At 42.5% G+C, this 16,953-nt stretch overlaps 1 protein-coding gene and 1 non-coding gene across 5 annotated transcripts in view; both read right to left on the bottom strand.

Annotated features, from left to right (window-relative positions):
- The window catches only part of RNF214 (ring finger protein 214), a 58,994-nt gene that overhangs the window by 22,404 nt on the left and 19,637 nt on the right, over window positions 1-16,953 (bottom strand). The gene's annotated exons all lie outside the window — the stretch shown is intronic.
- Window positions 2,656-2,809, bottom strand: LOC129479971 (small Cajal body-specific RNA 11). The gene has a single exon (XR_008656888.1). It is a non-coding gene; the product is annotated as a small Cajal body-specific RNA 11 (non-coding RNA).

Below are 16,953 nucleotides of genomic sequence, written 5' to 3'. Positions count from 1 at the left end.
AAAGGCAAATCACTTGAGCCCAGGAATTTGAGACCAGCCTGGGCAACATGGCAAACCCCTGTCTCTGCAAAAAATACAAAAATTAGCCGGACATGGTGGTGCATACCTGTGGTCCTAGCTACTTGGGAGGCTGAGGCGGGAAGATCGCTTAAGCCTGGAAGGCGGAGGTTGCAGTGAGCCAAGATTGCACCACTGCACTCCAGCCTGGGTGACAGAGTGAAACCCTGTCTCAAATTTAAAAAAAAAAAAAAAAAAAAAAAAAGAAAGAAAATTTCGTAAGTTTGGTGAAGGACGTAACTTTACAGATCAAGAAACTCAGAAAACTCCAAACAGGAAAAGTACAGAGAAAACAGCATGTGGGCAAATCAAAGTCAAACTGCTGAAAACTAAAGATAAGTGGAAAATCTTGAAACAAACTACAGAAAAAAAATGACACAATACACAGAGGGAAACAGAATGTGAATTGTCCCTGACTTCTCATTACAAACAGGAGCCGTAATTGTAACACCTTTAACTGGGTAAATGAATTGTGAAATATTCATGCAATGGACCACTGCTCGGCATTAAAAAGGAACAAACTATTGATATCTACCACCTCATGGATCAATCTCAAAAATATACTGAGTAAAAGAAGCCAGATACAAATCTTTAGAAAAGATAAGTGTAATCTATAGTGGCAGACACAGCTCAGTGTTTACTTAGGAACGGCAGAATGAGAGAGCAGTGACTGAAAATGAATACAGGGAGCATTATAGAGCAATAGGTATGTGCTATACCTTGATTGTGTGTTTACACGCATAATTAATATGTCAAACCTCATCAAAATGTACACTTAAAATAAGTATGTTTTTGTATACAAAGTATATCTCAAAGAAGTTGATTTTTTTAAAAAACTAAGACATGGCCAGGTGCAGTGGCTCACGCCTGTAATCCCAACACTTTGGGAGGCCAAGGCGAGGGGATCACCTGAGGTCAGGAGTTTGAGACCAGCCTGGCCAACATGGGAAACCCCATTTCTACTAAAAATACCAAAAATTAGCTGGGCATAGTAGTGGGGGCCTGTAATCCCAGCTACTCAGGAGACTGAGACAGGAGGATCGCTTGAACCCTGGAGGCAGAGGTTGCAGTGAGCCAAGATCACGCCATTGCGCTCCAGCCTGGGCAACAAGAACGAAACTCTGTCTGAAAAAAAAAAACTAAGAGATAATTCTAAGTTTCTACAATTATGACTCTAAAAAATTTCCAGGTACTTTATCCAAGAAAATTATAAGTCTTTCTGAATCCGATGGCATGTAGTCTTTTTTTATGATGTCCATTGCCAGTGAATTAGAGAAGCAGATGGGGAAGGAAGAAGACGACCAAATTAAAATGGAATTCTAAAGAACATCCAATTAATTTTCAATTTACATAGTAAAAGTATAGACTTAAATCCAATCAAATCAAGAATTACATTAAATGTAAATGGACTAAAGGCTCTAATTAAAAGGCAGCTTATCAGACTAGATTAAGAGGACTCAGGCTGGGCGCGGTGGCTCACGCTTGTAATCCCAGCACTTTGGGAGGCCGAGGCGGGTGGATCACGAGGTCAGGAGATCGAGACCACAGTGAAACCCCGTCTCTACCAAAAATACAAAAAATTAGCCGGGCGTGGTGGCGGGCGCCTGTAGTCCCAGCTACTCAGAGAGGCTGAGGCAGGAGAATGGTGTGAACCCGGGAGGTGGAGCTTGCAGTGAGCCGAGATTGCGCCACTGCACTCCAGCCTGGGCGACAGAGCAAGACTCCGTCTCAAAAAAAAAAAAAAAAAAAAAAAAAAAAAGAGGACTCAATTTTTTTTTTTTTTTTTTTCTGAGATAGAGTCTTACTCTGTTGCCCAAGTTGGAGTGCACTGGCGTGATTTAGGCTCACTACAACCTCCACCTCCTGGGTTTAAGCAATTCTCCTGCCTCAGCCTCCCCAAGTAGCTGGGAGTACAGACACACGCCACCATGCCCAGCTAATTTTTTTTTTTATTTTTAGTAGAGACGAGGTTTCACCATGTTGGCCAGGCTGGTCTTGAACTCTTGACCTCAGGTGATCCACCCACCTTGGCTTCCCAAAGTGCTGGGATTTCAGTCATGAACCACCTAAGAGGACCCAATTATAGGCTGTCTACAAAGCATACAGAAACATAGATAGGCTGAAGGGGAAAGGATTGAAAAACATACATCATGTAAAAAGTAAGTATAAGACAATTCCAGTGTCTATAGCAACATCACATAAAGTAAACTAATATAAAGAGTATGACTAAGATAAAGAGGGACATTTCATAATGACAAAATAGCCAACTTATCAATGTTGGGGCTCAGAGCACTCCACCCCAAAATACAACTTAAAACAATTTTTTTAATTTTTAATTTTTGTGGGTACATAGTAGGTGTATCCAAAATACAACTTTAGGAGACCAGAATATGTCATTCCAAAATATACCCCTTTGACATACTAATTATTTCAAGATGAATATTTTGAGAAACTGCAGATATAGGAACAGCTCTGATAAACTTCCCTTTTGTAAAGAAAATCTGCCATCTCTAAAACAATTTTCATCAGTAAAAGTAAGTCTACCAAGAAGACAGCTGCTCCAAGACCACTTATCACCTGAAAAACATTTTTTTTTTAATTGTACTCTTGTGCCTTGAGACAGCTCTATTCTAAAGACAGTCCTCCTAAACTGAAGGAGACTGCTGTGTGTCCTGCCAGACTACCTTGTTAGAACTGAGCACAGGGGGACCAAAAAGGCAGAGGGGAGTAGAAAAAGCATAGGCCAGGACAATCACAGAGATTTTTACCTACATAACAAAGCAATTTGTATTCACCATATGTTTCTTCCCCTCACTTGCCCATAATTTGTTTCTGTCACCCCCCAGAAGTCCTAAGCCTCTCTTCATTTCTATAGCTCAAGCTGCTACATAAGCATCAATCATCTGGCCCTTTAATCTGATATTTTTGTGGGACTCCTATGTATGCACGCATGCACACATAATTAAAAATTTTTTTCTGCTGGGTGCGGTGGCTCACGCTTGTAATCCCAGCATTTTGGGAGGCCGAGGCAGGTGGATCACGAGGTCAGGAGTTCAAGACCAGCCTGGCCAACATGGTGAAACCCCATATCTACTAAAAATACAAAAATTAGCCAGGCATAGTGGCGCATGCCTGTAATCCCAGCCACTTGCGGGGCTGAGGCAGGAGAATCGCTTGAACCCAGGAGGCGGAGGTTGCAGTGAGCCGAGACCGCACCACTGCACTCCAGCCTGGCAACAGAGCGAGACTCTATCTCAAAAAAAAAAAAAAAAAAAAAAAAAAAAAAAAAAAATGTTTTTTTTCTCCTGTTAATCTGTCTCATGTAAACTAAATTAATGACCCAGCCAAGGCCGGGCGCGGTGGCTCACGCTTGTAATCCCAGCACTTTGGGAGGCCAAGGCGGGCGGATCACGAGGTCAGGAGATCGTGACCACGGTGAAACCCCATCTCCACTAAAAATACAAAAAAAGTTGGCCGGGCTTGGTGGCGGGCGCCTGTAGTCCCAGCTACTCAGAGAGGCTGACGCAGGAGAATGGCATGAACCCGGGAGGCGGAGCTTGCAGTGAGCCGAGATTGTGCCACTGCACTCCAGTCTGGCCCACAGCGCGAGACTCCGTCTCAAAAAAAAAAAAAAAAAAAAAAATGACCCAGCCAAAGAACTTACGGAAACCATTTTTCCCTCCCCTACAATAACAATCATAAATGTATGTGTAGCTAACAATACAGTTTCAAAATATAAGAAACAAAAATTGACTGAATAAAAAGGAAAAAAAAAGTGGCTGGGTGTAGTGGCTCACGCCTGTAGTCTCAACATTTTGGGAGGCTGAGGCAAGCGCAGTGCTTGAGCCCAGGAGTTCAAGACCAGCCTGGGCCACATGGTGAAACTCCGTCTCTACAAAAAATACAAAAATTAGCCAGGTGTGGTAGCGCACAACTGTAGTCACAGCTTCTCACGAGGCTGAGGTGGGAGAATTGTGTGAACCCGGGTTGAGGCTGCAGTGAGCCATGATTGTGCCACTGCACTTCAACCTGGGTGGCAGAGCAACACCCTGTCTCAAAAACAAAAAAGAAAAGAAAAGAACTATAATCATAGAGATTTTAACATCCCTCTGGCCTAAGTAACTGATATAACTAAATTTTAAAAATTAAACACACACACACACACACACACACACAAAACACTCCTCAATAAACACAGACAAAGGGCCAGGCATGGTAGCTCACGCTTGTAATCTCAGCACTTAGGGAGGCCAAGGCAGGAGGATCACTTGCGGCCAGGAGTTCAAGATCAACCTAGACAATATAGCGAGACCCTGTATCTACAAAAAATTTTTAAAAATTAGCCAGGCATGATGGCACGTGCCTGTAGTCCCAGTTACGTGGGAGGCTGAGGTGAGAGGATCACTTGAGCCCATGAGTTTGAGGCTCCAGTGAGCTATGACCATATCACTGCATCCCAGCCTGGGCAACAGAGCAAGACCCCAACTCAAAAACCAAACAGGCCGGGTACAGTGGCTCAGGCCTGTAATCCCAGCACTTTGGGAGGCCGAGGTGGGCAGATCACGAAGTCAGGAGTTCGAGACCATCCTGGCCAACATAGTGAAACCCTGTCTCTACTAAAAATACAAAAAAATTAGCCGGGCCTGGTGGCGGGCGCCTGTAGTCCCAGCTACTCAGGAGGCTGAGGCAGGAGAATGGCGTGAACCCGGGAGGCGGAGCTTGCAGTGAGCCGAGATCGCACCACTGCACTCCAGCCTGGGGGATAGAGCCAGACTCTGTCTCAAAAAAAAAAAAAAAAAAAACTGAAAAAAAAAGCAGACACAAAGTCCTTAACAAAATATTAGCAAATTGAATTTGGCAACATACAAAAACAATACGTTGGGTTTATCTCACAAATGGAAGGTTGGTTTAACATTTGAAAAAATAAATCAATGGGCCAGGTGCAGTGGCTCACACCTGTAATCCCAGCACTTTGGGAGGCTAAGCCAGACAGACGGCTTGAGGTCAGGAGTTCGAGACCAGCCTGGCTAACATGGCAAAACCTCGTCTCTACTAAAAATACAAAAATTAGCTGGGCATGGTGGCAGGCACCAGTAATCCCAGCTACTCGGGAGTCTGAGACAGGAAAATTGCTTGAACCCAGGAGGCAGAGGTTGCAGTGAGCCAAGACTGTGCCACGGCACTCCATCCTGGGCAACAGAGGGAGACTGTCACATACACAAAAAAATTAATTAAATAAAATAAATCTATGTAATACACTGTATTAACATAATAAAGGAAAAAAATCATTTGATAATTTTTTTGAGATGGAGTCTCGCTCTGTCACCCAAGCTGGAGTGCAGTGGCGTGATCTCGGTTCACTGTAACCTTCGCCTTCCAGGTTCAAGTGATTCTCCAGGCTCAGCCTCCTGAGTAGCTGGGTTTACAACTGCCTGCCACCACGCCTGGCTAATTTTTGTATTTTTGGTAGAGACGGGATTTCACCACGTTGGCCAGGCTGGTCTCCAACTCCTGACCTCAGGTAATCGACCCGCCTTGGCCTCCCAAAGTGCTGGGATTATAGGCATGAGCCACCGAGCCCAGCCGATAATTTATAAATATGCAGAAAAAGCATTTGACAAAATGAAGTACCCATTCATTATAGTAAGTCTCAGAGAATTAGAAATCGAATGTAACTTCTTCTATTTGACAAAAGGCATACACAAAAAACCTATAGTCAGCATCAAACTTAATGGTAAAATATTAAAGACTTATCTTCTAAGAGCAGGAACAAGGCAAAGATATCCACTCTACCATTTCTATTCAATATTGTACTGGAAGTCCTAGCCAGTGCAATAATATTTATAAGAAATAAAAGGCTTAAGGGTTTGAAAGGAAGATAAAACTGTGTACTCAGAGATACCATGACTGTTTATGTAGAAAATCTTGGCCGGGCAAGGTGGCTCACGCCTGTAATCCCAGCACTTTGGGACGCCAAGGCGGGCGGATCATCTGAGGTCGGGAGTTCGAGACCAGCCTGACCAACATGGAGAAACCCCGTCTCTACAAAAAATACAAAATTAGCCGAGCGTGGTGGTGCATGCCTGTAATCCCAGCTACTTGGAAGGCTGAGGCAGGAGAATCGCTTGAACCTGGGAGATGGAGGTTGCAGTGAGCTGAGATCGTGCCATTGCAATCCAGCCTGGGCAATAAGAGCAAAACTCTGTCTCAAAAAAAAAAAAAAAAGAAAAAGAAAATCTTGAAGAATATACAAAACAACTAATACACTGATACAGAAATTTAGCAAAATAGCAGGCACAAGGCCAAAAACAAGTTGTACTTAGCAGCAATTAAAAATTTTTAAAAATTCTTAATTTCATTTACAATAGCATCAAAGAACATAAAATATTTAGGAATACGTTTAAAGAAAAATGTGCAGGCCGGGCGCGGTGGCTCACGCTTGTAATCCCAGCACTTTGGGAGGCCGAGGCGGGCGGATCATGAGGTCAGGAGATCGAGACCACGGTGAAACCCCATCTCTACTAAAAATACAAAAAATTAGCCGGGCGCGGTGGCGGGCGCCTGTGGTCCCAGCTACTCGGAGAGGCTGAGGCAGGAGAATGGCATGAACCCGGGAGGCGGAGCTTGCAGTGAGCCGAGATTGTGCCACCGCACAATCTGGGCGACAGAGCGTGACTCCGCCTCAAAAAAAAAAAAAAAGAAAAATGTGCAAGATCTGAAAACAATAAAATGTTGCTGAGATAAAGACCTAAATCAACAAAAAAGTATTTCATATTTATGAATTAGAAGATTTAATATTGTTAAGATGTCAATTTTTCCCAAGTTGATATATGTTCCTACCAGTTTTATCTTTTTTTGTAGAAACTGGCAAACTGATTCTAAAATACATGAGGCCGGGTGCAGTGGCTCATGCCTGTAATCCCAGCATTTCGGGAGGTTGAGGCGGGCCGACTGCTTGAGTCTAGGAGTTCAAGACCAGCCTGGACAACATGACGCAACCTTGTCTCTACAAAAAAGACAAAAAATTAGCTAGGTGTGATAATGAGCATCTGCAGTCCCAGCTACTGCGGAGGCTGAGATGAGAGGATTGTTTGAGCCCAGGAGGTCGGGGCCACAGTGAGCCGTGATTATCCAATGCACTCCAGCCTTGAGACACTGTCTCAGAAAAATAAAAAACAAATACGTGAACATGCTGAGAACCTAGTATATGCAAAGGACCTAGAATGTCTTGAAAAAAAGTAGACCTTGTATTATCTGATTTCATGACTTATGATAAAGATATAATAATCACAACAGCGTGAATTTTTTTTTTTTTTTTTTGAGACGGAGTTTCGCTCTGTCACCCAGGCTGGAGTGCAATGGCGTGATCTCGGCTCACCACAACCTCCACCTTCCAGGTTCAAGGGATTCTCCTGCCTCAGCCTCCCTAGTAGCTGGGATTACAGGCATGTGCCACAACACCCGGCTAATTTTGTATTGTTAGTAGAGACGGAGTTTCTCCATGTTGGTCAAGTTGGTCTCAAACTCCCGACCTCAGGTGATCCACCTGCCTCGGCCTCCCAAAGTGCTGAGATTACAGGCATGAGCTACCGCGCCCGGCCTGAATTTTTTATTTATATAAATTATTTAACAAAAAAAATTTAATAAAGAAATAGAGATCGGCTGGGCACAGTGGCTCATGCCTGTAATCCCAGCATTTTGGGAGGCCGAGGCAGATGGATCACCTGAGGTCGGGAGTTTGAGACCAGCCTCACCAACATGGAGAAACCCCATCTCTACTAAAAATACAAAATTAGCCAGGCGTGGTGGCGCATGCCCGTAATCCCAGCTACTCGGGAGGCTAAGGAAGGAGAACCGCTTGAACCCGGAAGGCGGAGGTTGCAGTGAGCCGAGATCACGCCATTATTGCACTCCAGCCTGGGCAACAAGAGCGAAACTCCATCTCAAACAAAAAAGAAAAAAGCAAAAAAAAGAAATAGAGACTAGGTCTCACTGTGTCGCCCAGGCTGGTCTTGAACTCTTGGTTTCAAGTGATCCTCCTGTCTTGACCTCCCAAAGTGCTGGGATTACAGGCATGAGCCACCATGCCCAGCAGACAGTGTAATGTGGTATATAGACAAGTATATCAACACAATAGAATAGTATTCAGAATTAGACCTACTATTCATACAAGTGACTCATACTGTCATTTGGTTTTTGACAAAAGTGCCAAGCAATCAAATAGGGAAAGGAAAGTCTTTTCAATAAATGGTGCTGGAACAACTGGATATCTACATGGAAAAAATGAACCTCAACCTTTACTTCTCACCATACACAAAAATTAATTTGAAGAGTGTGGTGGTACATGGCTGGAGTCCCAGCTACTTGGGAGGCTGAGACAGAAGGATTACTTGAGGCCAGGAGTTCAAGGCCACAGTGAGCTATGACTGCACCTGTGAATAGCCACTGCACTCCAACCCGGGCATCATAGCGAGACCTCATCTATAAAAAAACAAACATACATTCCAATGTTGTGCCTCCCGGGGGAGAAAAAAAAAAAAATCAAAGAATTTGAGATGGATCAGAGACACGAATATAAAAGTTAAAATGATAAAGCGTCCATAACAAAATACAGGAGAACATCTTTGCTACTTCAGGGTAGGCAAAGGTAACTTAGAGAAGACAGAGAAAGCACTAACTATAAACGAAAAGTTTAATGAATTAGACATTATTTCATCAAAAATGCAATTAAAAAGTGAATAGTCATGTAAGAGGGCAGAAGAAAATTTTTACACAACATATATCTGACAAAGGACTTATATTCAAAATAGAAAAAGAACTTCTGCTACACAACAATAAAAAGTCAAAAACTCAACCCCCCCAGAAAAGGGATAAAAAAGTTGGACACTTCCCAAAGTAAAATATACAAATGGCCAATAAGCAAATAGAAAAAGAGACACCATCATTAGTCATTACGGATATTAAAACCACAATGATTCAAACCATCTGCAATCTCTAAAAAATAAAACACACAATGAAATACCACTATGCAAGCCCTTGAATAGCAAAGATGTGAAGCAACCAGAACTCTCATATATGGTTGACAGAGGGTAAAATGGTATACGCAATTTGGAAGCATATCTGGCCATTTCTTATAAAACTGTTCATACATCTACCCTACAATCCAGCAGATTATGCTAGGAATCCACCTAAGAGAAATAAAAGAATATGTCTGAAGTCTTTATGACTTGCACTTGAATATTCATAGCAGCTTTATTCATTAACAGTCAAAATCTGGAAACTACTACATGATCATCAACAGGAGAATGAATAAACAAACTCCAATACATCAGTAAGAGGAACGCTATTCAACAATAAAGCCAGGCACGGTAGCTCACGCCTATAATCCAAGCACTTTTGGAGGCCGAGGCAGGCAGCTCATTTGAGGTCAAGAGTTCGAGACCAGCCTGGGCAACATGGCAAAACGCTGTTTCTACTAAAAATACAAAAATTAGCTGGGCGTGGTGGTGCACGTCTGTAATCCCAGCTACTCGAGAGGCTGAGGTGGAAAAATTGCTCAAACCCAGCAAGCAGAGGTTGCAGTGAGCCAAGATCATGTCATTGCACTCCAGCTTGGACGACAGAGTGAAACTCATTCTCAGAAATGAATAAATAAAATAAAATAAACACAGTAAAAACAGACAACATGAATATTAAAAGCATTCTGCTGAAAGAAATAATTCTGATACAAAAGAGTAAATGGTGTAAGATTGATTCCATTTATGTGAAGCTCTGGAACATGCAGAACTAAACTATGGTAAAAAACCACAACAATGGTTGGTTTGGGGAGAGTGGGGGCAGGGACTGACTGAGAAGGCACAAGAGTGAACTTTCAGGTTTAACAGTAATGTATTTTGTATATCTTGATGGGGTCTGAATTACACAAGTGCATACATTTGTCAAAACTCACTGAATGGTTCCCTTAATATTTATGTATTTTTTCAACCAGTGGACTTGCTAAGTGAAAAAAAAAAAAGATTTGTGTATTTAACTGCATATAAATTTTATTACCCAAAAATGCAAACAAATAATATTAAACTCTAATGATGTACATGTATGCATGTTTAGGGACGAAGTTACTGATGACTGCAACTTATTCTGATATGCAATGAAAAAATAAGACCTCAGATAAAACAAAAAAAAGGAAAGAAAAAATAAGCCCTCATGTGGTGTCTCCTCCGAACGAAAAAGAAAAGACGGGGCTGGGCGTGATGATGGCTCACGCCTGTAATCCCAGCACTTTGGGAGGCCGAGTGGGTGAATCATGACGTTAAGAGATTGAGAACATCCTGGCCAACATGGTAAAACCCCGTCTCTACTAAAAATACAAAAATTAGCTGGGTGTGGTGGCATGCACCTGTAGTCCCTGCTACTAGGGAGGCTGAGGCAGGAGAATTGCTTGAACCTGGAAGGCAAAGGTTGCAGTGAACCCTCCAGCCTGGTGACAGAGCGAGACTCTGTCTCAACAAAAGAAAAAAAAAAGACAGGTTGATGAATAGACAGAGGGATGACAGATGGAAAGGCTGCCAAAAACAACTGTAGTAGAATATTAATTGTTGAATCCAGGTGGTGAGTGTTAATGTACAATACTTTCAGCTTCTCTCAATGTTCGAAAATTTTCATAACAAAATATTAGGGGAGAAGTAAATCCAGTAATTTAATTCCTTTGCCTAAAAATCCCAGTTGATTACTGAATAGCATCACAACACTCAACAATTACCAATTAGTATTATTCAGACTTGGTTCTCATTTGTTCCCCTGCAGATTCTAATACTATTAAGCATCCTGTTCCTTTTTAAAATGTATACTACTATTCTAAACTATTTCCCTTTCTTTCTCTCATTATTCTTTTTGTCTTTCCTACTTACTTCTACTCCCAAACTGTACGTATACCTCAGAGTGTAATACTAAGCCCTTCTCTATTTTCCCACCAAAAATTCCCTTCCATTGTAACTATCGTCTCTATGTAGTCAACTCCCAATCAAGACAGAGCATCTCTTCTACATTCAAGTCTCTCATTTCCAATGACCTACTGAGTACTTGAATGTCCCATATCATCAAATGTATGACTTCACCCTCAAAACTGAGAACAAGAATTCCAACAGTGATGTTATTTTTTACTTTTTCTGTTTTATTTCTCAAAATAATCGACAACTCTTCCTGAATCCATTTCTTTTCCATTTCGTTTCATTCCACCACTAGTCTGATAATGATTTTTGTTTGTTTTTTTGAGACAGGATCTCACTTTGTTGCCCAGGCTGGAGTGCAGTGGCACGGTCATGGCTCATTACAGCCTCGACCTGAGCTCAAGCAATCCTCCCATCTCTGTCTCCCAAGTAGTTGGGACTACAGGCACAAGCCAACACGCCCAGCTAATTTCTGTGTTTTTTGTAGAGATAGGATTTCGCCATGTTGCCCAGGCTGGTCTCGAACTCCTGGGCTCAAGTAATCCTCCTGCTTTGGCCTCCCAAAGAGCTGGGATTATAGGCGTGTGAGCCACTGCAGCAGGCCATAATGATTCTTATAATTATACTCACTTTATTGCAAAGAGCGTACTGGCTGATGTCCCAGTCTCTGTCTCTCCCTACAATTGACCCTGAATATTTCTAAAAGATCTTTAATTATGTATCCCTTATTTGTGTAACTTTTATTATTTCCCATATATAGAAGATATTACTATATACTAAGCAGAAAAAGTGAAATGTGTTGCTTGCTGTGGTAGCAAGTCTCCAAAGATGAACCCCTTCCAATGAACCAAGCCTCCTAGTGATCACATTCTGTGTAGTCCTTTCCCACACAAATCTTGGTTAGTCTTGTGATTCATATTGACCAACGGAATGTCATAGAACTAGCACTGTACTGGTTCAAAATCTAAGCCTTAAGAGAGCCTGGCAGCTTCTGCTTTGGAACTCAGAGCTCTGGGCTACCATGCAAGAAATCCGGCTCGTCTGCTGGAAAGACCACCTGGAGAGGGAGAAGCCCCGAGACTATATGGCAAGAGTGAGAATGAGAAAGGCATGGCATCCCAATGTTCCAGCTGAGCTCAGCTTTCCAGGAGTCCCCCACAATGTGCCAGGAATATGAATGAAGCCATCTTGGATGTCCTAGCCCCAGCCACAACCTGACCGGAGCCACATGAATGACTCCAAACAAGGCCAACAGAACCATCCATCTGAGAAGCAATTCACCCAAAGAATTGTGAGAAATAATAAATCACTATTGTTTCAAGATACTAACTTTTATAGTGGTATTTTTACACAGTGATAGCTAATCAAAACAGTTGCCCTCAAGAAGCTAACTATATAATGGTGGAGGCAGTTAAGTAAACAAAAAAGGCCATAAAGAAGTGTTATGATAGCAGTATACACAACATGCTAGGTGAGTGAAGAGGAGGATTAGCTATATTAGTCAGTCAGGGTGTGTAAAGGGGAGGGAGGGAGAGTGGGAAAGCTTTCTAGAGCAGGTGGCACAGGCTGAGTTTTAAGTACGTTCAGAATACTGCATATAGTAGTTAGGTATAAACCAGCACGGTTGTGTGGGCAAGTAGTAAGGATATACCTAGAGACATAAATGTGGAAGAGGTAACTGAAGGCCTCTTATACTAAGTAAAGGGTTAAAACTTTACTTAAATACTATACAGAACTATGAAAAAATTTAAGCAGGGAAATGATATTATCAGATTTGTATCTTGGAATGATTTCAATGGTAGCAGTGAATTAGATATTGAGAAAGGAGGCAGGCAGGAAGCAAAGAAAGTTTAGGAGCCCACCTCGGTACTCTAGGAAAACTAAAGAGAACCTGACAGTGACAGAGAGAAAGAATAATTAATATTAAGAATATACAAGAGGCTGGGCGTAATGGCTCATTCCTATAATCCCAGCACTTTGGGAGGCTGAGGTGGGAGGATCACTTGAGCCCAGGGGTTCAAGACCAGCCTGGGCAACAGAGTTGAGACCCTGTCTCTACAAAGAAAAAAAAATTAATTTAAAGAATAAAAACAAGAAATTACATTGAATATTGACAATGAAATTGTAAAAAAAAATAAATAAGAGCATCTACAAGACATATTAAAGTGGATGTGATGGAGAGGGCTAAGAGGGGAATTTAGGATGGCCTCAGTATTCAGCTTACACACTAGAAAAAAAAGTGCAGTCATCTATGGAGAAACAGCAGAAGCAAAAGGGAGTGGGATGCACACACAGGTAGAGTTTTAGACTCAGACACATGGACAGGAAGAAAGGAAGAATGCCTCTGCTGATGGTTAGAAAATTGAGAGAAGTTTTCATTGATGACACTTTGTTTCTGAGAAATAAAAAACAAGATCATCTGCTAAGGGTAAGAAGAGAAATGATGGAAACAGAAGTTTAGAAAGAGAGATTTAAGTTTGGAATAGACCTCCAAGGAAGAGGAGTTCAAGACTAGCCTGGCCAACATGGTGAAACCTCGTCTCTACTAAAAATACATCTGAGGATCCAGGTGATGCTGTAAGTCATAAATGTATTCTGGCCCCAGGACACACAGTTGTGTGATTTTCTCCAGCAGCACTCAGCAGCCCAGGTATAAGAATGAAGAGGTGGGCTAGGTGCAGTGGCTCAAGCCTATAATCTGAGCACTTTGGGAGGCCAAGGCGGGTGGATCACTTGAGGTCAGAAGTTCAAAACCATCCTGGCCAACAATGATGAAACCCCGTCTCTAATAAAAATACAAAAAATTTGCCGGGCATGGTGGTGGGCGCCTGTAATCCCAGCTACTCAGGAGGCTGAGGCAGGAGAATCACTTGAACCCAGGAGGTGGAGGTTGCAGTGAGCTGAGATCGTGCCACTGGACTCTAGCCTGGGTGACAGAGCGAGACTCTGTCTCAAAAAAAAAAAAAAAAAAAAAAGAAGAAGAAGAATGAAGAGGTCGGGTGGCTGACTTGACTCAGGACTGGAGTATTACAGGAAAATAAAATGAAAAGAACAAGGCACCAAGAGAACTGATGGTAATGGTAAGCAAGTAATTCCATTAACAGACCGTAAGTCTAGGCTGGCTATGGAAAGAAATACTTCCAAGGGAGTTGACAGACTCAGAGGAAATGGAGTGAGGTCACTGAACAAGAAAGAGATCTTGATATGGTCAAAGTGTAAATTTATTGGGAATAAGACCAAGTCAGAAGGACTGGCCAGGTGCAATGGCTCATGCCTGTAATCCCAGCACTTTGGGAGGCCAAGGCAGGTGGATCACCTGACGTCAGGAATTCGAGACCAACCTGGTCAGCATAGTGAAACCCCACCCCTACTAAAAATACAAAAATTAGCCAGGTGTGGTGGCAGGCGCCTGTAATCCCAGCTACTCAGGAGGCTGTGACAGGAGAATCGCTTGAACCTGGGAGGCAGAGACTGCAGTGAGAGGAGATCACGCCGTTGCACTCCAGCCTAGGCAACAAGAGTGAAACTCCGTCTCAAAAATAAATAAATAAATAAAAAAGAAGGACTGAAACCTATGGTCAAAATACGGGATGTTGCAACAGCCTAGCTTACTGTTTTCCACCTAAGGAATACTAGATTTGTTGATTGCTATGTAAGCTATTAGGACTTCAAAGCATACCTCTTAAGTAGTTAAATACAACAGCACTTGGTGAAAATTTTCCAAAACAAATCCTCTTGCACCTGACAATTTTATTTTTTGAGACAGGGTCTTGCTCTATCACCTAGGCTGGAGTACAGTGGTGCAATCACAGCTCACTGCAATCTTGAACTCCCAGGATCAACGATCCTCCTGCTTCAGCCTCCCCAGTAGTTGGGACTACAGGCGTGTACCACTACGCCCAGCAAATTTCTTTACTTTTAGCAGAGATGAGGTCTCACTGTATTACCCAGGCTGGTCCCAAACTCCTGACCTCAAGCGATCCTCCCACCTCAGCCTTCCAAAAGGGCTAGGATTACACGTGTGAACTACCTTGCCTGGCCTCAATTTTAATTTAGCACGCACTCTGTTTTTATTTTTCTTTGAGATGGAGTCTCGCTCTGTCACCCAAGCTGGAGTTCAGTGGCTCGATCTCAGCTCACTACGACCTCCGCCTCCCGGGTTTAAGCAATTCTTGTGTCTCAGCCTCCCAAGTAGCCGGGACTACAGGCAGCCACTACCACGCCTGGCTAATTTTTATACAGATGGGGTTTCGCCATGTTGGCCAAGCTGGTCTCCAACTCCTGACCTCAGGTGATCTGCCCCACTCGGCCTCCCAAAGTGCTGGGATTACAGGCACGAGCCACGGCGCCCAGCCAACATAGACTCTTCTATTACATCCAGAGTAATGCTTCCAATGAATAACTCCCTTAATCTGCTACTTACCTGTCATTCTATCCTATGAATTGATCAGGCAAGTTCAGAGAATTTTTTTTAAAGAAGAAAAATATTGCTTGATATTGCAGTTTTTACACTCCTTGTCCAAAGCTACATCCATGAAAATATAAATCAATTATGTCTTTTAAAACACAGGGTCACCACGAGCCTTACTTACTGCCATTCTCAATGAGTCGCTGTTGTCTTGTTGTTGTTGTTGTCATTTTTTTATTTTTTATTTTTTTTATAGAGATAAGGTCTCAATATATTGCCCAGGCTGGTCTCAAACTCCTGGGCTTAAGTGATCCTCCCACCTTGGCCTCCCAAAGTGCTGGGATTACAGGCATAAGCCATTGCACCTGGACACAATAAGTCACTGTTAAAGGTAGGGAGCTTAAAAGAGGTTCTGCACTGGAAGAGCACTAACAGGGAAACCTCACCTTTCTAATGCCAGCAATAACCTGAAGGATAAAAGCTGAGAACTAGAAATTATCCCTGCAAAAGCAAGACAACTTCCAGGACAAAGCAGCCAGGTGTCCAGGAGAAAAAAATCAAATACATGACTAAACTAAATATTTGATCTTTTACATTTTGGTAAATTCAGTTTGTCTCCTTTAAAAATTATAATTAGACCAGGCACAGTGGCTCACGCCTGTAATCCTAAAATTTTGAGAGGTCAAGGGCAGGAGTTTGAGATCAGCCTGGCCAACAAACTGAGATCCAGTCTCTACAAAACAGAAAAACTTAGATGGGCATGGTGGTGCACACCTGTAGTCCCAGCTACTTGGGAAGCTGAGGCAGCAGGATGGCTTGAGCTCAGGAGTTCAAGGCTTTAGTCAGCCGTGACTGTACCACTACAACTCTAGCCGGGCCAACAGAGTGAGATCCTGTTTCTAAAAATAAAAAAAATTATAATTACATTGAAATACATAGTGACTACCTTCAAATAGTACAAAGCACTTAGCAGATTTCTATTAAGTAAATTCATCTTTAATTAATATTAATGTGAAATTCCCTTAATTTCCAATCCAGTGATAGAATAAATACTTATCAAATAATTACCAGATATATGGCACTAAAAGAATAAAACATTAAAAAAAAATTTCAGGCCAGGCGAGGTGGCTCATGCCTGTAATCCCAGCACTTTGGGAGGCCGAGGCAGGCGGAACAGGAGGTCGGGAGATTGAGACCATCCTGGCTAACACAGTGAAACCCTGTCTCTACTAAAAATACAAAAAATGAGCCGGGCATAGTGGCAGGCACCTGTAATCTCAGCTACTCGGGAGGCTGAGGCAGGAGAATCACTTGAATCAGGGAGGTGGAGGCAGCAGTGAGCCGAGATCATGCCACTGCACTCCAGCCTGGGCAACAAAGCAAGACTCCGTCTCAAAAAAAAAAAAAAATTCAGATTCAGTTCATAAAGAAATGGCACAGGCAATTTTGCAAAGAAGGCAGAATTTAAGTTAAAACGTGTAAGACAGATAAGACATCTTATCAAAGAACCCCATTATTTCCCTAATTTTCCAAGCCAGAAAT

The sequence above is a fragment of the Symphalangus syndactylus genome, chromosome 3 (genome assembly GCF_028878055.3).
Source record: "Symphalangus syndactylus isolate Jambi chromosome 3, NHGRI_mSymSyn1-v2.1_pri, whole genome shotgun sequence".
NCBI classification, from domain to species: Eukaryota; Metazoa; Chordata; class Mammalia; order Primates; family Hylobatidae; genus Symphalangus; species Symphalangus syndactylus.
The sequence above is the reverse complement of the archived record's forward strand: the minus strand, read 5'-3'. Positions and strand labels throughout refer to the sequence as shown.